Source organism: Petaurus breviceps, unplaced genomic scaffold (assembly GCF_028583685.1).
Source record: "Petaurus breviceps papuanus isolate PSGF00001 unplaced genomic scaffold, PetGlider_PUasm1.0 91041, whole genome shotgun sequence".
Taxonomy (NCBI): Eukaryota; Metazoa; Chordata; class Mammalia; order Diprotodontia; family Petauridae; genus Petaurus; species Petaurus breviceps.
In genome coordinates this window covers 21,390,093-21,414,917 of record NW_027187400.1, presented here as the reverse complement: position 1 = coordinate 21,414,917, position 24,825 = coordinate 21,390,093, and the positions used below count along the sequence as shown (strand labels likewise).

The window sequence follows — 24,825 nt, the reverse complement described above, 5'->3', positions numbered from 1 at the left end:
GAGAGAGAGAGAGAGAGAGATTATACAATTGTAGGATAAAGATAGAATGAAAAAAAAAACACAATTTGCCAAGTTTTCTTTGGTGGATCTCTAAAGCTAAGTTATCTGATAATGAAAATCTAAGACACAGAATTTCTCCAGAGGATCTCCACAAATTTGAAGGGAAGAATTTTACCCTAAATGAGACCCCATGTAGCCTGTATTAATCTTGGGTATTCTTATCCCAACCCTTGCTCATATGAATGTCAGGTCTTCCAGTGCAAAACATCTGCCCATCAGGGTTCTAGGGGTATTCTAAGAGGTCAGGGGTGATTATAATTCTTTCAACTAAAGACCTAATCCAGTATATTTTCTTTCTTTCTTTTTTGTAGGTGGAAGTCAGGGTAATTAGAATTAAGTGACTTGCCCAAGGTCACACAGCTACTAAATGTTAAGTGCCTGAGGCCAGATTTGAACCCAGGTCCTCCTGACTCCAGGGCAAGTGCTCTATTCACTGTACCACCTAGCTCTCCCTATCCAGTGTATTTTCACCAATGATAATTTCAAGTACTAAGTACTGTAGGATTCATTTCAACAATTAAAATAATTAGTCTTTATCATGGGATTTCAATGAAAAGATATATAGCAAGAAGAGAAATACAAACGTTTCCCTCTTCTCCCAACTACACCCTGGCTAACTATTGGGCAAATGTGTGATATTTGTTAAGTATGGAATAAAGTGAGGGAATGTGGATGGATCTGTGAAAAGCAGTCACTAATACTGGAAAAACAGCTTCAAATATGTACAAAGATGACATCACAGAATAAAAATCACCAGGATTGACCATGATTATAACTGCCCAGAATGATCCAGTAATGCCTGAAACCAGACTGTTAAGTGATTTCCTCTTTCTTCTTTTTTTTTCTTTTTTTAATGCTTTATTAACTTCTGATTTACATCATTCATTTCCGCCAGATTTTGAGTTACAAATTTTCTCCCCATTTTTCCCCTACCCACCGCCTTAAAATAGCAGTCCCACAGGATATTCCCTCCTCCAATCTGCTCTCTCCCATGTTTTCTCCCATACCCCTTTCGACTTTTCCAGTGGATCTCTATGCCTCAGTGTCTGTATATCTTATTTCCCAATTACATGTAAGATGGTATTAATAATAGTATATATATATATATATACATATACATACATATATTTGAATATTTGATTTTAAAACTTTCAATTACAGATTCATTCCTTTCCTTCCTTGTCACCCACCCTTACTGGGAAGATAAGCAGTTCAGTATAGGTTGTACATGTGTGGCTAATGCAAAACAATAACATAGTAGATATATTGTAAAAGACGGACTATATTTCCCTCCCTCCTATCCCACCTCCCACTTGTTCTATTCTCTACTTTGATCCCGTCCCTTTTCAAAAGTGGTTGCTTCCAACTTCCCTCCCCCCCAGCCTACCCTCCCTTCTATCATCCCCCCTCTCATCCCCTTCCCCCCCTATTCTCCTGGAGGGTGAGATACCTATTTAGTGTGTATTTCACTCCCTCCTCAAGCCAGATTCAATGGGAATAAGGTTTACCCATTACCTTTTGCTTTCCTATTCTTCCCCTCCATTGTAACCATTTTCCCTTGCCTCTTCTGTATGAGATAGTTTACCCCAATCTGTCTCTCCCCATCTCCTCTCATTATATTGCTCTCTCACCTCTTAATTTCACCTTTTAAGTATCATCCCTTCCTGTTAAATTGGTCCTGTGCCCTCTATGTATACCTGTAAACATATATGCACACATTCACATATGTATTCATATGCCCATGTACCCTCATATATAGACATATATATATATATGTATATATATATATATATATATTTCTAATCCCTTCAACTACTGAGAAAAGTTTCATCAGTGACAATTATTGTTTTTCCTTGTAGGAATGTTAATAGTTCAACTTTGATAAGTTCCTTATGATTTCTTTTCCCTGTTTACCTTCTCAAGCTTCTCTTGCTTCTTATATTTGAATGTAAAATTTTCTATCCAACTCTGGTTTTTTCAGCAAGAATGCTGGAAAGTCCTCTATTTTCCTCTTTCTTCTAACAGGCGAAGATTTGTGAGAAGCTGGGAATCTGTTCGATGTCAAGATTTATTCGCTTTTTAATGAAAAGAATTCCAATCAAGAAGGACCCAAAGCTCACAGTAAAGAACCTATGCTTTGGGACAGTGCCTGTGAGGTTGTATCAAGGCAATATCTGCAAGTCCCCGGAAAGGAATTATTTTCTTCCATGGAGGTGGCATGATAATCGGGAGCCTGGGCAAGATCAAATTTCCCTTAGCTTTTTGAAGGCTCAGATCGACCTAAGCACTGATCCCTTATCCTTATCACACCAGGAGTATCCTGAAGCTATGAGAAGTGTTAAATTGGAACTTTCTTCAGGTGGTCATATCAAGGGTGATTGAAAAAGGCTAATGCTTTATTAAATGAAAAAGAACCCCTAAAACACTAGACTTGGAATGCTGATTGGTGTAACTCAACTTCACTTCTTAAGTTTCCTGGCTTTCTTCAAGACTCACTTAAAATCCTACCATCTGTAGGATGCTTTTCTTGATTCTCTCCTCTACCTCCAAACCCCTTGCATGATTTGAGATTTGTTGTTGTTCTGTCATATCTGACTCCTCATTATCTCATGGACCATAGCATACTAGGCCCTTCTCCTCTACTATCTTCTGAATTCTGTCCAAGCCCATGTCCATTGCTTCCATGACATTATCTATCCATCTCATGTTGTTCCTTTTCCTTTTGCCTCCATTGTTTCCCAACATCAGGGTCTTTTCCAATGAGTCCTTTCTTCTCATTCTGTGGCCAATGTAGTTAAGCTTCAGCTTCAGTATCTAACCTTCCAGTGAGTAGTCTGAGTTGATTTCTTTAAGTACAGACTGATTTGATGTCTTTATCTTCTCAAAAGTCTTCTCCAACACCACAGTTCAAAAGTATTGATTCTGTGGTACTCAGTTTTCCTCATACTCCAGTAGTCATACAGTGCTATTGGAAAAATCACAGCTTTCACTCTATGAACCTTTGTTAAAAAGGTGATGATGTCTCTGCCTTTTAGTGTATTGTCCAGATTTGCCATAGCTCTCCTTTCAAGGAGCAAGTGTCTTTTCGTTTCATCACTGCATGTCCCATCTGAAGTGAACTTTATGCTCAAGAATATAAAATCGGACACTGCTTCCATCTCTTCTCTTTTTATTTGCCAGGAAGTGATGAGTCTACTTACCAATAGCTTAGTTTATGTTAAACTTGAGGGGCAGCAAAAAATGAAACAACTTGAAGCCAACTTTTGCCCTCTCCTTTTCCACTTTCATCAACAGGCTTCTGAATTCTTCATTTTCTCCCATCAGGGTGGTGTCCTCTGCATATTTGAGATTGTTTATATTTTTTCTGTCAACCTTAATACTAGCTTTTTATTCATATGACCCAGCATTTCAAATGAAGCTTCATGTATATTAGTTAAATAAATAATCTAACAATATACAGTGCCATCATTACCAATCAATTGTTCCATGATCAGTTGTTGGCCCACATACAGGTTCCTCAGGAGAAAATTAAGATGATCTGGTACTCCCATCTTTTTGAGAACTTGTCACATTTTGTTGTGATCAACATAAAGGCTTTAATGTAGTCAATGAAGTAAAAGTAGATTTTCTTCTCTGGAACTCCCTTGGATTTTCTATAAGCCTGTGAATGTTGGAAATTTGGTGTCTAGTTCCTCTGCTTCTTTGAAAACCAGCCTACTCCGCTGGTAATTCTGGGTTCACACATTGCTGAAGACCAGATTGGACAATCTTAAGCATAAACTTACTGGCATGTGAAATAAGCACAATTGTTTGGTAACTTGAACACTCTTTGGCATCCCCCTTCTTTAGTATTAAGAAAGAGACTGATCTGTCCCAATCCAATGGCCATGGCCAAATTTTCCAAATTTGCTGGCATATTGAGCGTAGCACTTTAACAGCATCATCTTTTAGGATTTTAAATAGGTCAGTTGGAATGACGTCACTTCTACTGGTCTTCTTTTCAGCATTGCTTCCTAAGGCCCACTTGACTTCATTCTCTAGGATGTCTGGCTCTAGATCAATGACCACACCTTTGTGGTTATTGGTGATGTTAAAATCTTTTTTTCTATAGTCTTTCCATATATTTTCACCACCTCTTCTTATTCTCTTCTGTTTCTAAGTCCCTACCATTTTTCGTCTTTTATCATGTCCATTTCTGTATGGTGTTTCCTTGATTGTCTAATTTTCTAGAAGAGATCTCTTGTCATTTCCATTCCATTGTTTTCTTCTGTATCTTTGCATTGCTTATTTAAAAGAACCTTCTTGTCTCTTCTTACTTCCAGGGAATACCCTGGAATTCTGCATTCAGCTGAGGATATCTTTCCTCTCTCCCTTACTTTTTGCTTTCTTTCTTTCCTCAGCTATTTGCAAAGCTTCATCAGATAGCCATTTTGCTTTCTTACTCTACTTTTTGGGGACTTTTTGGGTTGCTGCCTGCTGTATAATATTTTGAACTTATGTTCATAGTTCTTCAGGTACTCTATCTACCAGATCTAATCCCTTAAATCTATTTCTTACTTCAATTTCATATTCATAAGGAATGTTATTTAGGTTATACCTATATGGTCTGATGGTTTTCCCTACTTTCTTTAATTTAAGTCTGAATTTTGCAATGAAAAGCTCAAGATGTGAGACACAGGTCTTGTTTTAAACTAACTGTATAGAGCTTCTCCACCTTTGACTGCAATATATATAATGAATCTGATTTCAGTATTGACCATCTGGTGATATCCATGTGTAGAGCTATCTTTTTGGTTGTTGAAAAAAAAGTGTTTGCTATGACCAAAGAGTTGTCTTGACAAAACTGTTAGTCTCTGTCCTACTTTATTTTGTACTCCAAGGCTGAACTTGACTATTACTCCAATTATCTTTTAATTTCTTACTTTAGCACTCCAATCCTCTCTGAAGAAGGTGACATCTTTTTTTGCTGTTGTCCATATGTTGCAGGTCTTCATAGAATTGATTCACTTTAGCCTCAGCATCAGTGAATTATAGATTTACATTACTGTGACAGTGAATGGTTTGCCTTGAATTTGAACAGATATCATTCTGTCATTTTGGAGATGTACTGATTTTCTCACCCTTTTATGGACTATGTAGGCTACTACATTTCTTCTAAGGGGTTCTTACCCACAGTAGTTAATATGTGTCATGATCACATGAATTAAATTCACCCATTTCCATCATTTAAGTTCACTAATACCCAAGATGTCAATGTATAATCTTTCCATCTCCTGTTTGACCACATCCAGCTAAGTTCATAGATCTTACAATCCAGGTTCCTATGCAATGTTGATCTTTACATCACTGGACTTTCCTTTCAGCACCAGACACATCTACAGCTGAGTTTCCTTTTGGATTTGGCTCAGTCACTTCATTAGTACTGGAGCCACTTGTGGTTGCCCTCCACACTTCCCCAATAGTGCGTTGAACATCTTCTTTCTGACCTGAGGGGCTTAACTTCTGTTATCATATCTTTTATTATTTTAACACTTTCCATTGGGTTTTCTTGGCAAAGATAATGGAGTGTTTTGTCATTTCCTTCTGCAGTGGATCACCTTTTATCAGAACTCTCTACTATGACCTGTCTGTCTTGGGTAACCCTGCACAGCACAGCTCACAATTTCATGGAGCTATGGAAGCCTCTCTGACATGACAAGACCCTGATCTGGGAGGGGCCCTTCTTAGCTTAGGGTCATTCATAAGATGCTGCCTCTTCCATCCCACCAAAAATGGGCATTTTCCAATAATTAGAAGATACTCCAATATGGCAACAGAAACTGATTTAGTCCCAATGTCTGAAATATATATATAGCAAGGGTTTCCAAAGTGGGGGGCAGGCTTCACTCCCCATCTCTTAAGGTTCTGTGGCCTGACTCTAAGAAGTGCATGATCCTTTTGAATAGAGGAATGCCAATTAAAACATTGACTAATGTGACAAAAAAGGAAAATGAGAAATGTTGGAGAAGATGTGGGAAAATTGGAACCTTAATGCATTGTTGGTGGAGTTGTGAACTGATACAACCATTCTGGAGAATAATTTGGAAGTAGGCCCAAAGAGCAACCAAACTGTACATACCCATTGACCTAGCAATACTACTACTAGGTCTACATTCCAAAGAGATCATTCAAAAGGAGAAAAGGACCCACATGTACAAAAATATTTATAGCAGCTCTTTTTGTAGCAGCAAAGAATTGGAAACTGAGGGGATGCCCATCAATTGGGGAATGACGGAATAAGTTGTGGTATATGAATGTAATGGAATACTATTGTTCTATAAGAAATGGTGAATAGAGAAGTAGAAGCAGGACCTCCCTGCTGCTCTGGCTTCCACCTTCCCCAATCCATGTAAAAAGGGGACTCTAAACAAACTTTGTTGCTGCAGAACACACAAAATGACACAGAGAAGCTAACCTCCCGCTGAGGACAGCCCAGTAGGCTGGCAGGAATCAGCCAGCACAGTGCTCTGGGAGCCGAGCCCAGCCCCATGCCAAACCTTTAGCCCCAGGGTGGGCCTGACCAGCCCCCAGCAGGAGGGACTCCATATCAGCAGCAGCTGTGGCCATTCCCAGATTTATCAACACATAGATGCAAAGGCCAAAGTGAGAGGTGAGTGCAGTCTGGACTTTGGGTCCCAGTAAATGGAGTGCGTGGCTTTTACCCCCAGGGTAAGAAGCCACTGAGACACCAGCATAGCCAGCCAGCAGCCATGTGGCAGCTTCAGCTGGCCTGCAGGGTGTAGGGGGACCAAGCACCAGTCTGAGGGGTAATCACTCTTGCTTTAACCTGCTTGGCTCTAATCTGGATTGCAGTCTAGGGTGGAGGTCCTAGGGTGTGTGTCCATCTTGCCAGAATGCGTGGAGACCTCAGAGAGGGCACCCATCTAATACCTCTGGCAGCTGAGAAAACCCCAGCGTTTGGGACAAAAGCTCCTCTGTCCGGTGGCAGAATCCTACTGTGGCAAAAAGCCCAGGGGTCAAGTGACTGAGGGGCAACATGACCAAGGGAAAGGAAACAAAGCAGACAGAAGATTCCAACATTAGACTCCTATTTTGGGGACAAAAAGGAGCAAAGCATGGAACAGGAGGAAGACAGTGAAGTCAGAACTCCTGCAACAAGAGCTTCGAAGGAAAATACGAGCTAGTTACAGGCCATAGAGGACCTTAAGAAGCAGATAAGAGAAGTGGAGGAAAAATTGGGAAGAGAAATGAGAATGATGCAAGAAAATTATGAAATGAGAGTCAACAGACTGACTGAGGAAAATAATACCTTAAAAAATAGACTAACTCAAATGGCAAAAGAGGCTCAAAAAGGCAATGAGGAGAAGAATGCCTTAAAAAGCCAAATTTGCCAGATGGAAAAAAGAATCTCAAAAGCTCACTGAGGAGAATCACTGCTCCAGAATTAGATCGGAGAAAATGAAAGCTAATGACTTTATGAGAAATCAAGATGCTTTTAAACAGATCCAAACAAATGAAAGAATAGAAGGCAATGTGAAATATCTCATGAGAAAAACCACTGACCTGGAAAATAGATCCAGGAGAGATAATTTAAAAATTATTGGACTATCTGAAAGCCATGATCAAAGTAAGAACCTAGAACTAATCCTCCAGGAAGTTCTCAAAGAAAACTGCCCTGATGTTTTAGAACCAGAGGGCAAAATAGAGGTTGAAAGAATCCACTGATCACCTCCTGAAAAAGATCCCCAAAAGAAAACTCCTAGGAATATTCTAGCCAGGTTCTGGAATTCCAAGATTAAGGAGAGAATATTACAAGCAGCCAGGAAGAAACAATTTGAATATTGTAGAAACACAATCAGGATAACCCAGGATCTGGCAGCTTCTACACTGAGGGATTGAAGGGCTTGGAACATGATATTCCAGAGGTCACAGGAGCTGGGATTAAAACCAAGAGTCACCTACCCAGCAAAACTGAGTATCATGTTTCAGGGTAAAATATTGTCATTCAGTGGAATAGAGGACTTTCAGGCATTCTTGCTGAAAAAACCAGAGTTGAATAGAAAATTTGATATTCAGATACCAGAAGCAAGAGAAGCATGAGAAGGTAAACAGGGAAAAGGAATCATAAGGAACTTATCAAAGTTGAACTATTAACATTCCTACATGGAAAAACAATAATTGTAACTTATGAAACTTTCCTCAGTACTTGAAGGGAATATGTGTGTATGAGGCTATGTGGGTATATGAATACATATGTGAATGTGTGCATATATGTTTACAGGTATACATAGATAGAAGGCACAGGACCAATTTAACAGGAAGGGATGATACTTAAAAGGTGAAATTAAGAGGTGAGAGAGGAATATAATGAGAGGAGATGGGGAGAGACAGAATGGGGTAAACTATCTCATATAGAAGAGGCAAGAGAAAATGGTTACAATGGAGGGGAAGAATAGGAAGGCAAAAGGGAATGGGTCAACCTTATTCCCACTGAATTTGGCTTGAGGAGGGAATTAAATACATACTAAATAGGGTATCTCACCCTCCAGGACAGTAGGGGGGAAGGGGATGAGAGGGGGGATGATGAAAGGGAGGGCAGGCTTGGGGGGAGGGAAGATGGAAGCAACCACTTTTGAAAAGGGACGGGATCAAAGTAGAGAATAGAACAAGTGGGAGGTGGGATAGGAGGGAGGGAAATATAGTCAGTCTTTTACAATATGTCTACTATGTTTTTGTTTAGCATTAGACACACATGTACAACCTGTACTGAACTGCTTATCTTCCCAGGAAGGATGGGTGACAAGGGAGGAAGGGAATGAATCTGGAATTCAAAGTTTTAAAATCAAATATTCAAATATATATACAGGCACTGGGGCATAGAGATCCATTGGAAAAGTCGAAAGGGGTATGGGAGAAAATATGGGAGAGAGCAGATTGGAGGAGGGGATATCCTGTGTGATTGCTATTTTGGGGCAGTGGTGGGTAGGGGAAAATCGGGGAGAAAATTTGTAACTCAAAATCTGGTGGAAATGAATGATGTAAATCAGAAGTTAATAAATCATTTGAAAAAACTGATGAGTGGGGGGTTTCAGAAAAAACATGGAAAGACTTATATGAACTGATGCTGAGTGAAGTAAGCAGAACAGGAGAAAATTGTACCTAGCTGCTGCAACATTGTGCAATGACCAACTTTGATAGATTTATCTCTTCTCAGCAATGCAGTAATCTAAGACAATGCCAAGGGACTCATAATGGAAAATGTTGTCTATATCCAGAAAAAGAACTAAGGAATCTGAATGCAGATTGAAGGATACTATTTTCTCTTTTTATTTCTTTCTCATGGTATTTCCTTTTTGTTCTGATTCTTCTTTCACAACATTAATAATGTGCAAGTATGATTGTACTTGTATAACCTATATCAGATTTCATACTGTCTTGGGGAGGGGTAAGGGAAGGGAGAAAAAAATTTGGAACTCAAAATTTTGTTAAAGTGAATGTTGAAAACTATCTTTGCATGCGATTGGAAAAAACAAAATACTATTAAGTGAGAAAAAAAGACTTTTCACACAAATAAAGTCAGCCTAAACAAAAACAAACAAAGAAGTCAGTAGTCAACTACTCAAAGGGTTGGAAGAGAAGTGGCATCTCATTGTTTTCAATGATCTGTTAGACAAATGTGCTTGGCTCCAATATATACAAACCTATCCTTATACCCCAGCACTCTGTCTTCTCCCTTTGCTTTTTAAAATTTTTTTTAATTGCATGTAAACAAAAATTCTCACATTTTAAAAAATACTTTGAGGTAGAAAATTTTTCCTTCCTTCCTTCCTTCCCTCCCCTGGCCCCTCCTTGAGAAGGTAAAAAAATTTAATATAGGGGCAGCCAGGTAGCACAGCAAGTAAGAGCACTGGCTCCAGTGTCGGGATGACCCCTGGAGATCGCATCCCAGGCTCAGACACTTAGCACCCACCCAGAAACACCTGGCCATGTAACCTTGAGCAAGTTACTTAACCCCAATTGCTTAGGGGCGAATAGCTAAGTCATTCACACAGTTGATCATTGTTCAATATTGCTGTTTCTGCGTACAATGTTCTCCTGGTTCTGCTCATTTCACTTTGCATCAGTTCATGTAAGTATTCCCAGGTTTTTCTGAAATCTGTCTGCTCATCCTTACTTACAGCACACACAGTATCCCATCACAATCATATACCACAATTTGTTCAGCCATTCTGCAGGTGATGGGCCTCCCTTCACTTACCAATTCTTTGCTACCACAAACAGAGCTGATATATATATTTAACATATAGGATCTATTTGGGGTACAGACCTGGTAGTGATATTACTTCTCCCACTGTTTGTAAAACTTCCATACTAATCTTCTCAGACTATCACTGATCCTTCAGGGCAGTAAAAATCTGAACTAACCACTACCCACAGAATTTGTGTGGGTGCCATAGGGAAAGATTCTGCCTTCTCCTCCTTATCCCAAGATCATTTCAAGGCTTTTGTTGGCCGCTTCAGAAGGCAGGTTCTGTACTTGGGGGCAGTGACTAGTGAGTAAGAGGTCTTCCCCTTTTCTTGTCTTCCCCTCCCCTACACACAGGATGAGCAGGTATGAATAGTCTGTGACCTTGTTCATAGATACTACATTATTTCCCCTGATAAATACACCCTTCTTCCAAATTTCCCTTTTTACTGTGGAGGGCACCACTATCTTTCCAGGCACTAAGGTTTTCACAACTTTATCTTTGGTTTTTCATTTTCCCTCACCCTACCCCCTCCCCACATCCAATCCAATTAGTTGTCAAATCTTGGATTCTATCTTCACACCTCTTAGGCCTTCTCTCTACTGACAGAGACACGATTCCACTTTAGGCTCTCAACATTTCTTGCCTACTCTATTGGGTCCTAGTTGGTTTTCCTGCCCCACACTTCTCCCCTCTCCATGTAGCTCCAATCTCCTTCCATCTTCCATATAGCTGCCAAAGTGAATTGAATAAAATACAGGTCTGATCATGTCACTCTCCTAATCAATATCTATCTATCTATCTATCTATCTATCTATCTATCTATCTATCTATCTATCTATCTATCTATCTATCTGTCCGTCCATCTGTCTGTCTGTCTACCTACCTATCTTTCCCCTACTTGAGACTCATAGGATTGAAAGAGACTTTAAGAATCATCTGCACTAATCTTGTCATTTTAAAAATTACAACATTCTAAAAGGATTTAGAGCTAGAAGGGACCTTGGAGATAATCTAATTCATTCCCAAATTTTATAGAAGGGGGCTTGTGTAAGTCTCTTCATATAAATTTGTAACCATGAATTTCTCCCATTTATGCCCTCTACATTTCCCTAAGCCCATCTTCCTCCATGGAAGCCACAGAGAGATTAACTAGACAGTATTAGTAGTCTGAAATGATTTGCCTTAGGCGAATGGCTGAGAGGCTAGGATTTCCAAAAGGGCAAAAATATCCTAGCTTTGAGATCTGAGAGAAAAAAAATCTAATAGCAATTACAAGTAAGTTCTTTCATGTTTCTCTTATTGTTATGTAGAGTCACTTAGATAGCCACTTTAGTCATGTGTTGGGGTGGGGAATCTTCTGAGTATGATGAAGAAACCATAGTCTTCCTTTTAAGGTCTTACAACCTAGAGTTTCCATATCAACTACTAAAAAAATTTTAGTTAAATCAATAAAAGGATTTCCTTTTTTTTCCACAAAGGCCACATAACTTGTTAAATTTGAAAATAATTAGTTGCCTAAAATTGATTGTTTCATATGGATAATCCAGGATCATGTAGGCATAACCAGTCAATAAATATCATTTTAAAGAAACATGAAAGATGAATTGAGTTGTACAAAGGGATAGAACAGAGAGATTACACAAGGTGAAACAAGCTGAAGTTGAGTTAAATATGTGTATTACAAATGTTCTATACATCACTTAGTACCCATTCTGTACCAGAGGTTGCAAGATGAGAAGTGTGGAAGAAATGGCAGTGGGTAGAAGAGATAAGCTATTTCCAGATTATTAATGACAACTCTTTATCTTCCAGATGACTACAATAGCTTGTGCTGCTACTTGTCCAGGGACACTGATGCAGTGGTTCTGTCAGTTGGGTGAGTAAGGGAAAAAGTGAGTAAGAAGGGAAGAAACGGTCAGGTAGGTAGATTGTTTGGAAAATGTAGTGAGAAAAGAAGGCCTGAGAGTAATCAAAGAAGGAGAATCCTTTTTTTTTTTTCTAGATTAAGAATTCTTAACCTAGGGTCCATGGACTTATTTTAAATTTTTATAACAGTATTTCAGAATAATTAGTTTCCTTTGTAATTCAATGTATTTTACTTTATGAATTTAAAAATATTCTAAGAGGTTCATAGGATTCATCAGACTGTTAATGGGATCTGTTTTTTTCTGGGACTAATATAGAAATGTTTTATATGATGGCATATGTATAAACCAAATCAAACTGCCTACCATTTTCAGAAGCAGGGAGAGAGGGAGGGAGAAAAATTCAGACCTCAAAATCTTGTAAAAATGAATGCTTAAAATTTTCTGGACATGAAACTGGGGAAAAAATTAAATACTCTTAAAATATTCTAAGATAAGTGCCATAGGTTTCATCAGATTTTTAAAGGGATCTGTGATGCAAAAATGGTTAAGACTCCTTCATAATGAGTAAATAAACTTAATAAATGGTGATCTAAGAATATGGAGAGATACTTTACAGCTTCCAAGTATGATACCTAAAGGATAACCTTCTCTACAGTTGGAGGACCGGGAATATTTTTAGCTGGTATTTATTTGATACATTTCATTTTGACATATCAGATATTCCTAATAAACACTCCTCATATTACTCATATATATATTATTAAAAGAAGCAGATGGTCTAATACAGCAATAGCAATTGTGTATACGTGTTACTTTTCACTCAGTATCCTTTTGGTCTTGCTTTCTTGGCTCTACATCAGTTCACAGAAATCTTCAACGTGCTTCTTTAACCTCATAGTCATCATTCTGATAACACTGCATTATCAGATCCACATTTTGTTCTCTGTAGTCCTATTCAGACTGATACCACGGGGCTACACCTAGAGCACAGCTGCCTCACACGTGTGGCTCCAATTCTTGTGCGTGCCATGTGTGGGCTCTGTCAACATTCCCACCCACCAAAATCACAGCACAGTGGGAAGAGATGGTCTGCCTGATGAACTCCTTCCACTCCCCCAGATTCCCAGCCTCAGTTTCCTCAGATACAAAATGGGGCTCTAGTAGCACCTGTCTTACGAAGTCGTAGTAAGAATCAAAGGAGACAACACTGGTAAAGCACTTTGTGAACCTTAAAGTGGTATCTAAATGATAGCTATTGTTATCATGAGCAAACACCTCTAGGCAGACAGAAGACCAAAATTTAGCTATGCTATTTTAACTTAAACTCTCATTAACTGCTTCATATTCATTTATTATTTAATTTTGCTGCCAGAGGGAGGGACTGAGAAAGATCCTCTAAAAGGAATAATAATGACATGTATTTAGCACAAAGTAATCTAAGCTCATTGATCTAAATCTCACCTGATGCTCACAAACAACCTTGAGCTCAAAGACAAGCTCAGCCTGCTTCCCTAACAATTTGGCCTACTGCTATACCTGCTCCCTACTGGACTGCTACTGCTCAATCTTCCTCAAAGAACTGGTGTATGAGAGGACTATCACTGACAGGCGGGATGGGGGAGCTTCTGTATGGCTGAAAGGGAGGCAGAGGAGACGTTTCTAGCATCTTCTTCCTCCACCCTTCTCCAAGAGAGACTTTGAGGTTGGAGGAGGTTGGAGCCAGAAGCCTGTTCACTCTGCTCTTGGTTTAATGACAAACGCAATCATACAGAGGAATAAGCTTTGAGTTCTCTGCATTCAATTAGCTATGAGAAGGCAAGACACCAACATATTTTTGAGTGGAGAAGGTCATAGTTAGCCTCCTTTCTCCAGGGTCAAAATAGCTGTTGGTAGTTTGGGGTGAACAGGAGACTCTCACTGAAAGGAGAGGCCTGATAGGTACCAAACATCCTTAACTTTAGCTTTAAATTCAGAGTTCATTCACCCTCCTCAAATTGAATCTGCAGCTTGGTTTCGTTGTTACCGGGCATGGTGACAACATATGTGAATGTGCCCTTGGTCAAAACAGTTGAATTCAGTCAATAAGCATTATGTGCCTACTATGTGCCAGATGAAGTCTGCCCTTTACCCATCATCCTTGCCCTCATAATTTCTCCTCCTCTCTCAGAAGAAAAAAAAAAGGAAAACAGCTGCATGGTGACTCCTATGATAATAAAATCCTCCCTACTCATGAGAAGATACTTTCTAGGCAGAAAGAGTTTATTTTTCATTTTGTTCTTATTTTCATTATCAGCTAGTGAATTTCTTACTAAAGGCCAGGGAGTCCTTTGTATACCTCTTCCTTCATCAGCTGTCGTCTTGCTTCATGGTTCTAGTCAGAGACTGGGCAGTGTGGGGGATAGTGGCAGGAGCACTGGACTCCAAAGAAGTGAATCAGGCTCAATCCAAGCTCTTCCGTCTCCTGGCTCTTGGGCCTCCCTTCCTGGGCCCTCTGCTTTCTCTTACACACGAAAACATCTCCCACTCCACCCCCATGACCATGAGGTTCTCAAACTCAAGGACTGCTTGATCTTCATCTTTCTATTGCTAGCAAAGACCACAGTGCCTAGAATATAATAGATATTTAATAAAAATATCATAGATTTTCAAACTGGGAGGGACCTTAGAGTCATCCAATCCAATCCCCTGTATTTTACAGATGTGGAAATTCAGTGACTTGCCCAAGGTCCCATAAGGTAGCAAGTGGCAAAGACAAGATTCAAACATAAACCCTAACAGCAACTCTACTGCATTCAGTAAAATGAGGCGGTTGGACTAGATCAGGAATTCCTATTCTTTTTTGCATCATGGACCCCTTTGGCAACCTGTTGAAGTCTATGGTTCCTTTCTCTAAATTATATTTTTAAAATAATTCAAGGAAATGCCAAATTTCAGTTAGAGATTAGTAAAATAAAGATGCAATTTTCCCCATTCAAGTTCTGAGACCCCCAATAAGAGCTCCTGGGTTAGATGGTCTCTGAGGTACCTTCAGCTCTCACATCTGATAATTCTAATCCAAACAAGAATATTTAAAAGTGGCATCAGAACATCAATTAAATGGATTTCTTGACCCCCTAATCCTTTGTCCCAATCATAAGGCATGTTCTTTCTTTCTTCTCTAGTTACCGCTTGGCTCCTGAGCACAAGATCACCTCTGGGATTGATGACTGCATGGCTGCTTCCATCCACTTTCTGAGAACGCTGGAAACCTATGGTGTAGATCCTTTTCATGTCATCCTCTGTGGAGACAGTTATGGAGGGACACTTGTGGCAGGTGTTTGCCAAAACCTCATCACCCAACCAGATCTCCCTAAGATACGAGCTCAAGTTCTGATCTATCCCTATCTCCAGGCATTTAATTTCCAGCTGCCTTCCTATCAACAGAACAAAAATGTCCTCTTCCTCACCCGGAGTTTTATCATGTCCTGTATATTTCAATACCTTGATGTCAACCCCTGTTGGAAAACCGCTCTCCTCAATGGTGCCCATCTGCCCCCTGAGATGTGGGAGAAGTCTGAGGAAAGGCTCAATGTCCACAACATACCAAAGAGGTTCAAAGAGAAAGGCTACCAACACATGTCTCCTGGCCCTTTTAATGAGCTTGCCTACCACGAAAATAAACAAATCTTATGGACAGTGAATTCACCCCTAATTGCTGATGACAATATCATTGCCCAGCTCCCAGAGACCCTGATTGTGAGCTGTGAGTTTGATATCCTACGGGATGATGCACTGTTGTACAAGAAGAGGCTGGAGGACCAGGGGGTGCCAGTGAGCTGGCACCACATTGAAGATGGTTTTCATGGAGTGCTCCTCACCTTTGACAAAAAATACTTTTGTTTCCCCTGCTCCTTAAAAATTCTGGATATTATTGTCCATTTTATAAAGAACCTGTAAACCTCACTCCCAGAACTTTCAGGAAAGAATGGCAAGGATGGACTCTATCCAAAATTATGTCCCCTGTTGAGTTTCAATTTGCCAGGTTAGGGGATAGGGTGAGTTCTGGGGCCGAGGGGAAAAGGTTGGGAGTTGTTGACCTGTTTCAAAGGTTTGATTAAAGGAGACAAACAAATAGTAATATAAAATTATAACATGTATTTGTTATTCCCTTAAGGCTAGCTTTACTACTTGTACGTGGAGTATAGGACTAGAGTCCTGACTAACGAACAAAAGGATGAGAGAGCTTAAGGACATTTTAGAACTACCCCAATATAGGGTGGCTGAGTCACACAAATTTATGATCCTCCCTGGAGTCAGGAGGACCTGAGTTCGGTTCTGGACTCAGACACTCAACACCCACACAAAAAAACTAGCCATGTAACCTTAGGCAAGTTACTTAACCCCAATTGCCCTCCAAAAGGAAAATAAATAAATAAAAATTATGATCCCCATAATGGTTTAATCATTGTATGAGAAAGGAATTTTCTTAATCGGATAAATGATAAATACAGAAAAACAAGAGAGATGACAAGGTGTCAACAGAAATTATGATCCAGAATATCTGTGTTTTCTTTACCATTAACATTCTATAATATGGTATATCTCCAGAAAATCTTAACATAAGAAAAAGTCCCATTAACCAAGTTAATACTGTGAGTTGAAGGTCTTGAGGACCATAAAGTGGGCCTCTTCTGGTTGACATAAGGAGGAGAGTTCTTTGAGAGCGAGACAAAGCTGGGTCTGCTTGGAGTGTTAAATCCTACTCCCAGCCTTATCTGGTCTTTGGAGTGGCTGAGATAGAAAGAGAGCCTTTTTATAAAATGAGGCATAGCAGTCTGTTTGATTAATTCAAACTTTGGACAAAATATGATATTTAATGATTATCAGAGTAGAGTCCTGCCTTATATTCAAGTGTACCAAAGTAATTTCTGATGGATAAATAGTGAAGAAAGATAGTTTGAAGTAGGCTTGTTCATAGACAAGGTGGTAGGAAGGTTAGGTTGGTAATCCTCAAGTCATCTTTTCTAAGTCTATATTGGCATGTGCCCTGAGATAAAATGTAAGTGCCCAGATAAAGACACGAATGGTCCCAGCATGATAAAGCCCCACTCTGACAGGAGCCTCTCTGTACCTCTGGTAGCTAGACATAGGAATGTCTCACAGGATATCTGGTGTGACTTTAATGGATTCTTTGTGCCCAAGTTGGGAGCTAGAAAGAGGAAGTCAGTGGTGGTTTTATTTGTATTTGAATTCCCAAGCCCAGATGTGGCAGGTGAGTGGTAGCCTTAAATGTATTTGAATGGGAATAGCTACAGAGAGAAACAAACAAAAAACCACCTAGGTTTATTTGTTTGTTTGTTTTTTAGTCAACTGAGCATTTTAAACTTGACTAGAAGATCTAAAGCCTGTGCTGGTGACAGGGTTTTCAAATACATATTCCCCTAACTTGTAAAGGAGGTGAGGGGAGACCAACCAGCCCCACCCCCCAGCCAAGTGAAAGTCTGAATCCTCTGTAAGTAGAACTTAGAATGCTTTTTAAAATTGTGGTGGTAGGGGAGTGTGGGAAGGAGTCTTCCCCTCTCCCTTTCTCACTATGGCCACACCAGACAAGAGGAAGACAGATAAGGGAAATATTAGAGATCAGTGGAATAAGGTGTAGCCTGGGACAGGGTTGGAAGATTAACTAAGGAAAAAATTTGTAACTTGATTTGAATGTCAATAGAGATAATTATATAAATTTAGGAGAAATTTGATAAGCAAGGTATTGCTAAGTGATAATTAAAATCTGTTACATATTACCATTTTTAAACTCTTTTGCACTAGATTAGTTAAAAATAGTCAATACCATAATATAAAATCCTTGGAATAAATAGCCCTTGTGTAAAATATAATATTAAATAATTGAAATTATAAATTGAGGTTCTGTTAATATACCTATTCTATTTTTAAGGTGTTATTTTCTTCAGTCAGGTTGTTGACTCTCATTTCATAATTTTCTTGCATCATTCTCATTCCTATTTCTGATTTTTCCTCCACTTCTCTTATTTGGTTTTCAAAATCCTTCTTAAGCTCCTCTATGGCTTGTAACCAACTCATATTTTTCTTGGAAGCTTTTGGTACAAGAGTTCTGACTTCATTGTCTTCCTCATTTTCCATGCTTTGATCCTTTTTGTCCCCAAAATAGGAGTGTAAAGTCAGATTGCTGTGCTTGCTTTGCTTCCTTTGCTTGCTCATGTTGCCACTCAATTACTTGAATTTTGAGCTTTTTGCCACATTAGAACTCTGCTGCCAGAGAGGTGAGCTTTGTCTGAATTGCTGGGGTTTTTGCAGCTGCCAGAGCTATTAGTTGACTGCCCTTTCTGAAGCCTCTACAAGGTCTGGTAAACTGGTAATGCATCCCAGGACTTCCACTCAAGACAGTGATCCAGACCCAAGCAGGTTAAAGAAAGAGTGATTACCCCTCATATTGGATGCTTGGTTCCCCTACAATCTACAGGCCAGGAGCTCTGAAGCAGCCACATGGCAGCAGCTGCACAGCCGCCACGCCTCAGCCACTTCTCCCTCCAGGGGGCAAAGCCCGGACCGCACTCCTGAACTCCCTGTTCCCAAAGTCCTCACTGAACTGATCTCTCACTTTGTCCTTAGTATGAATGGGTTGATAATTCTGAAACCACCACAGCTGCTGGTGATCTGAAGTCCCTCCAGCCAGTGGCTGGTTGTGGCCTTCCTGAGGCTAAAACCTTGGCCTCACGTGGGGCTGGGTTCAGCTCCCAGAGTGCTGCGCTGGTTCCTTTCTGCTAGCCTGTGTAATGGTAATGTAATTTGAATTTGAAGATCCCTTTGTGTTGGCAAAGGTAGCAGGTACTTAGCACTTAGTAACTGATCAAGCCTCTGTTGGGGAAACAGAAGGTATGAACTCCTGTCACCTGTTGCTGACATAACAGGAAAGGGTTGGCTGAAACAGGAAGTAGCTAATACTGTGTATATAAGGAAAAGCCCCAGAGAGGCACAGTCAGAATTTTTTGAGGCCAGTATCTGGTGGCAGAGCAGCTACAGAAGAGAAAATGGAGAAGTGAGCCAGAATTTCCTGAGAACTTGTGGTGGTGGAGCTTCTTCTGAACAGGATCCCAGGAGCCAGGAGCCCAGGTGACTGAGGAAGCATGACTGGGATGGTGAAATTTTGTTTTTTGTGGCTTGGTTGAGCTTTGAATTCCCTGAAGCAGAAATAGTGAGGGATCTGACATGGACCAGACCCTGTGAACTTCAGTGTGGAGCAGGACCTACCCAGAGAGCTGGACAAGGAACTGGGAGCTGTCTGCCATTGAACCCAGGTGACAGTCTGGTAAATTCAGGTAGAACCTGGGACCATGAAAGGGGACCCAGGGAATCTGAGAACAGGTCCCAAGTCAAGATGAAAAGACATCTCCCTGGTTACTGAGTAAAGATGAAATTGTAGTTTACTAGTGACCTTGGGGTGGAGGGGCTTGTGTATGATACTTAGTAATTGACTGCTGAATAAGTGATTGATTGAGTTAATCAAGACTTTGCCCCATGAATGGAAGACTTTTACTATTGTACTTTGAGATAATTTTTCTTGTTTTAAATATTTTGACCACTTTGGTGAAAACTATGTGGCCATTTTAATGATGTTATTTGTGAATATAAGTTGTAATATTGTGAATGCTGTACCTTGATTTTCTGTTAGTGTTTTGCTTTCATTTGTTATGGAATAAATAGAGTGTTCACTATACTGTGTAATCAGAACCTTAAAAGCTGTTCACAGTAGCATTCTTCTGGAAAGCTTCTGTCTATGGCATTACAGCCTGCTGGGCTGTCTTCATTGGGAGGTTAGCTTCTCACTGTTATTTTGTGGGTTCTGTAGCTCCAAAGTTCTTTTTGAGTCATTTTTTTTATATGAATTGGAGGAGCCATGTGGAAGTCCTGTTTCTACTCTGCCATCTTGGCACTGCCCCTCCCTGAATATTCTTTCTGAGTTTCATTCTTAAGTTTGTTGTTTCCATGAACTGGTCTTAAATTTGTGCTTTCAGAAAAAGTATCAGCTGTCAGCAGCTCAATGGAAGCAACATCAGAGATATGACTAGTGAACATCTGTTCCTGGGAATAAGGTAGGGCGGTTACCTTGGGAAAGCTAAGGTTGGACTCTTAATTCATTTTTCTATACAATAAATCTGTCCACCTGGTTCCATATGTTATGCTATGTATAGCAGTGTAGGCCATGAGGACCAGTTTTGATGCTGTTATAGCCATGTTCCCTGCTTATCACCCTCATAGCAAATTTCTATTATCAGGGTAGACAAACAGAAGAAGCTTGCCATTGCAATACTAGATCTATTAGTTATTAGATTAATATTAAAGCATGTGAATTAGTGTAATAAGCTGTAAGTGGGAAAGATCTTGCTGTTTTGATCTGAATTGCTGAATTTGATCTGAATTTCTATGGCCTAAAGCAAGAGTTAAATTAGCGTTTGAACTTGTCATATGTATAAGATTCAATTCCTGAAGTATCTAATTCTTTCAGAATTATGTGAATATAATTAGACAAAGGTAAACAAATCTGTGAAACAAAGATGTAAATTTATTAAGTTGTGAAGTTAAAGTCAGGAATGTCTTTTGCTTTTGTTTTAAGGAATAGGTTTTCAGTAGAGATGGTCATGTTAACGAAGAGTAGTAACTTATGAGCTATCTTGTGTCACCTTAATGGGAAATCTGATTTTACTTATGATTGTTATTTAATCTTGGTTTAGAACTTGTGTGTAGAATATGCCCTGAAATGCATGCAAACTAGTCTAAGAAACTCAGCTGGAAAGTGCCCTGAGATGATTCCCAGATCAGAGAGCTGCATCAGATGGTGTCCCAAGAATCAGACAGCTGTATGAGATAACACTTCTGAGCCTTAAATGGACAATTTTTTTTACCTGTTTACTTTTTCCCTGTGCACCTTTTATCTTTGAGGTTTGCTTAACAAAGGGGACTAATCCCTCTGATTTTGACAATGCAATCAATCTCTTTCCCTTTTTTCCTTCATCTTGTTACTCATCATAAACCTCATAGTCAAGAATCCTTGATGATATGTTTGTAATATCAGTTAGTGATTCATTGAGGAGACTTTGCCTCTCACTAGAATTAAATGGGGGAATGTGAGAAATCAATTATTTCTCACTTGTATTTAATAACTAATTACTGTATTAGGACTAAGGTTTTTCCCCTTTTCTACTTTGTCATCTAGAAACCAAACAGTGTGGAAAAATTGTCTTAAAGATTTATCCAGGTTGAGATCTAATCAGACAGTAAAAGAAATTCTAAGTTTCCGCTAATGAGTATATTCCTGCTCATTGTGTTTGCTCAGACAGGTCTGGGAAAAGGTTGATTTTCCACATTATCAAGACAGGTGATATGGAAACTGATGTCTCTTTGACCAAGATTTGAGTAACCTAAGTCGAATATCCCAAGACCTTCATTTTAATATAGCTCACTCCTCCCACTGTGTTAACCAATCCAACTTCCACTCAGGATTATCGACTCTTCAAAGGACATATAAGTTTTGACACCATTGGGAGTCTTTGGTCTAAGAGAGATAGCCAAATGGCCATCTTTTCATTAATACCTGCTAGCCTTATTAATAAAATGATTAAGTTACCCCAAAACTCTGTTTTTCCAACATTTTTAATCATCTCAGCTTCTCTCTCTCTTAGATCAAAGAAAATCATGGTAGTGGGCTGATAGTTTATATGCCCTTTGAAGAATAGGTGTGCCTAAGAATGGCAATTAACTCTAATTGATTAACAATTAATAAGATAATGAATATTACAATGAGGGGCTGGACCTGAACTTTGACTATGTCATTTACTTAAGTTATCCCCAGCCATTAGCAATCTAGTCAAAGAATTTATTTCCACCCTAACCTGAGTGAAACACAAGGACTGCCCCACCTATGTGGGGTCTGGATAGAGAAGAAAGTTAGCTCAATCTTCATAGACTGAGGTCTTGAAATGGGGATAAAAGAAAAAAGGGGAAAATCTAAATCTCCCCAAATCATTGGTCATTAATAATCATTTCTCTCAGCACTAAACTAAATACTACTGCTAAGCACATACCTCAGGGAGATCAAACAAGCTCTCTCTACATGCAAATATTTATAGCAGTATTTTTGGAGGCAACTGAGACCTGGAAAGAAAGGAGATGCCCATCAATTGCTAAACAGACTGTGATACATGAACTACCATGCTTTAAGAAACCAATATGAAGCATACAGGCAGGGATAGGAAAACTCATATGAACCACTACAAAGTGAAAAAAAGCAGAACCAGGAAAACAATATAGACCATCACAATGATGTAAACAGAAAGGAGAAAGTTGTGTGGTTCTAATGAAGAAGCAGGGTCTAGAGGAGGCATCTGCACACCCCTTCTCTACAGAGGTGACTCATTACAGAGACAGGGCACCACATGGACTTTCAGACTTGATGGATGGGCTGGGAATGGCTCCTCTGTCTTTTTTTTTATTCTGTTATAAAGGGTGACTTCTGGGGAGGAATGTAAGAGATATACTGGGAAATGAAAGTTATATAAACACAAAAGGTTTCAGTAAAAAAAAAATAATGTCACTTTCACCTTGAAAGGACAGGTTAAGTATGTTTGTTATTTGAAAATATCTGCCAGGTAGCATACCAATGACCACCACTTGTCATCACAGAAAAATAATCAGTAAACATGGGATATATTTCTTTTTGTAGAAGAAAAACACATGCAACCTTCAGATTTGTCAACTCTTTTAAGCAATTTTTCAGGATATAATCAGCAAGCCTCTATGCGGAAAAAATGGTGGCAGATGTGATCTTTTAGGGGTAAAGGTTTTTGAAGCATTTTTTTATTTCCAGTTTTAGAACTTCCAAAAATAAATACTTTGTATAGTTTTATGTTCAAATACTGGAAAAAAATCAAATATTTTACCACAGTGTTTTTTCAATGTATTGCTTATCTCTTTCCACATTGTTTTGAAATACAAACCTTTCTTTGGCTTGTTACATGAATTGGGAAATTCAGTTAAACTTGTACAAGTTGCAACCAAATGTGACTCTCAAATACTCACTGGATCTATAACCAAATAAATATGTCATTTGCCTCCAATGTTCAAGCAATCATTGAGAATTAATTACGTGCCCACAATGTGCCAAGTACCACATGGAATGTTAAAGATACAAAGACAGAAATGAAAATCCTTGCCCACAAAAAGCTTTTGTTCTATCTAGGGACACAATGCATAAATAAATAAGTCTGCAAAGAATATGTGCAAAATAATTATCTGCTAATTCTTGGAGGAGTGAGAATGGCATATATTTTACAGAAAAGATTGAGGTCATTCACAGGGAGTTCTCTCTTCTCTTCTTCCTCACCTCTTTATCACTCAGATGTCTTCTATCATGTTCGATCAAGTGATCTTATTCCTTACCAAGGTTAACACTTCTCCTTGTTGGAGCAATGACATCCCATCTGGTCTCCAACAGACTGCCCCACTCTGACACGCCCACTCTTTCACTTATCTTCAATCTTTGCCTGGCTCCTTCCCTACTGCCTGCAAACATGCCCATGTCGCTTCTGGGAAAAACCAAACCAAACCAAACCCTCATTTGATCTTTCTATCCCCTGCTAACTGTCCTACTGGACCTCTTCTGCCCTTGGCAGCTAAACTCAAAAAGGCTATCTGCAATAGATGCCTACACTTTCACTCCTCTCTTACAATCCAGCTTCTGACCTTATCATTACACAGAAACTGCTCTTTCCAAAGTTACTAATGATCTATTAGTTGCCAAATCTAATGACTTGTTCTCAATCCTCATTCTCCTTGACTTCTCTGTAGCCTTTAATCCCATTGATCACTCTCTCCTCCTGGATAATCTCTTCTCTCTAGGTTTCTGGGACACTATTCTCTCCTGGTTTTCCTCCTGCCTCTCTGACTGTCCCTCCTCTGTCTCCTTTGCTGGATGCTTTTCTAACTCATACTCTTTAATTGTAGGTGTCCCTCAGTGTTGAGTGCTGGGTTCTTTTATTTTCTTCTTCTATACTACTTCACCTGGCGATCTCATCAACTCCCATGAATTTAAATGTCATCTCTGTGCTGATGATTCTCAAATTGACCTTTCCTGCCCCCAATTCTCTGCTAACCTCCCATGTCACATCTCCAACTGCCTTCCAGATATCTCAAACTGGATTACAGTAGACATCTTAAACTCAATACATCTAAAATGGAACTCATGATCTTTCCCCCTAAACCTTTTCCACATCCTACCTTCCCCATTACTGTAGAGGATAACACCATGCTGCTAGTCCCCTTAGGCTTGCAATCTGGGAGTCATCCTGAATTCCTCATTCTCTCTCACTCCCCATATCCAAGTTGTTGCCAAGGCCTACTGATTTCACTTTTGCAACATCTCTTGAATGCACCTGCTTCTCTCCTCTGACACTGCCCCCACTCTGGCACAGGCCCTCATCACTTTACACCTTGATTACTGCAACAGATTACTCCCTCAAGTCTCTTCCTACTCCAATCCATTCTCATTCAGTCACTAAAGTGATTTCCTAAAGTGAAGGTTCAATCTTGTCTCACACACACACACACACACACACACACACACACACACACACACACAC

The 24,825-nt window shown here is 39.5% G+C and overlaps 1 long non-coding RNA gene and 1 pseudogene across 1 annotated transcript in view; one reads left to right on the top strand and one right to left on the bottom strand.

Annotated features, from left to right (window-relative positions):
• LOC138154267 (arylacetamide deacetylase-like 4) overlaps window positions 1-16,119 on the top strand; it is a 21,676-nt pseudogene extending 5,557 nt beyond the window's left edge.
• LOC138153839 (uncharacterized) overlaps window positions 1-24,825 on the bottom strand; it is a 50,257-nt gene that overhangs the window by 24,075 nt on the left and 1,357 nt on the right. The window contains exon 2 of the long non-coding RNA XR_011166476.1: window positions 22,273-22,342. This is a non-coding gene — a long non-coding RNA (uncharacterized lncRNA). The remainder of the gene's footprint in view (window positions 1-22,272; window positions 22,343-24,825) is intronic.